The sequence below is a fragment of the Nanorana parkeri genome, unplaced genomic scaffold, assembly GCF_000935625.1.
Source record: "Nanorana parkeri isolate BGI_ZX_2015 unplaced genomic scaffold, ASM93562v1 scaffold644, whole genome shotgun sequence".
Classification (NCBI taxonomy): Eukaryota; Metazoa; Chordata; class Amphibia; order Anura; family Dicroglossidae; genus Nanorana; species Nanorana parkeri.
In genome coordinates, this window is record NW_017306912.1 from 66,255 (window position 1) to 67,426 (window position 1,172).

Consider the following 1,172-nt stretch of genomic DNA (forward strand, 5'->3'; position numbering starts at 1 on the left):
GACCATTTGTGAGGTCAGGTACTGATGTTGGAGGAGAAGGCCGGACTTGCCGTCTCCGCTCTAATTCATCCCAAAGGTGTTCTATGGGGTTGAGGTCAGGACTCTGTGCGGCCAGTCAAGTTCCTCCACCCCAAACTCCCCCATCCATGTCTTTATGGACCTTGCTTTGTGCACTGGTCCAAAATGTCTTGGTATGCTGATGCCTTAAGAGTTCCCTTCACTGGGACTAAGGGGCCAAGGCCCACCCCTGAAACCCACACCCACACCCACACTCCACCAAACTTTGCACTTGGCACAATGCAGTCAGGCAAGTACCGTTCTCCTGGCAACCATCAAACCCAGACACGCCCATCGGATTGCCAGACAGAGAAGCGTGATTGGTCACTCCAGAGAACACGTCTCCACTTCTCTAGAGTCCAGTGGCGGCGCGCTTTACACCACGGCATCCCACGCTTTGCGTTACACTTGGTGATGTAAGGCTTGGAACCAGCTGCTCGGCCATGGAAACCCATTCCATGAAGCTCTCTACGCACTGTTGTTGTGCCAATCTGAAGGCCGCACCAAGTTTGGAGGTCTGTAGCTATTGGCTCTGCAGACAGTTGGCGACTTCTGCGCACTGTGCGCTTCAGCATGCGCTGACATCGCTCTGTCATTTTATGTGGCCTACCACTTTGTGGCTGAGTTGCTGTTGTTCCCAGTTGCTTCCACTTTCTTATAATCCCAGTAACAGGTGACTGCGGAATATTTAGTAGCCAGGAAATGTCACAGAACACCTGAATCCAATGATTTGGTGGGCCGTCCCCATACGTTTGGCAATATAGTGTATCTGAACCAATGACTGGGTGTCATTCCCTTGAAGGTGGTCTGGGCCTTGCTTTCTACTTTCTCCTTGTACAGGTTCTCCACAATAGGTGACAGCGAGGATCCCATGGCACATTGTGCACACAGTTCAGTGCAGTGAGGAGCGCTCAGAATTGTATGTCGGTGAAACAAAACAGCAGCTACACCAGCGTACGGCACATCATAGAAGAGCCGAACCCTCTGGTCAGGATTCAGCAGTATACCTACATCTAAAGGAAAGAGGTCACTCCCCTGAAGATAGTCAAGTACGCATCCTAGACAGGGAGGAGGATTGGTTCTAAAGAGGTGTGAAAGAGGCCATATATGTAAAG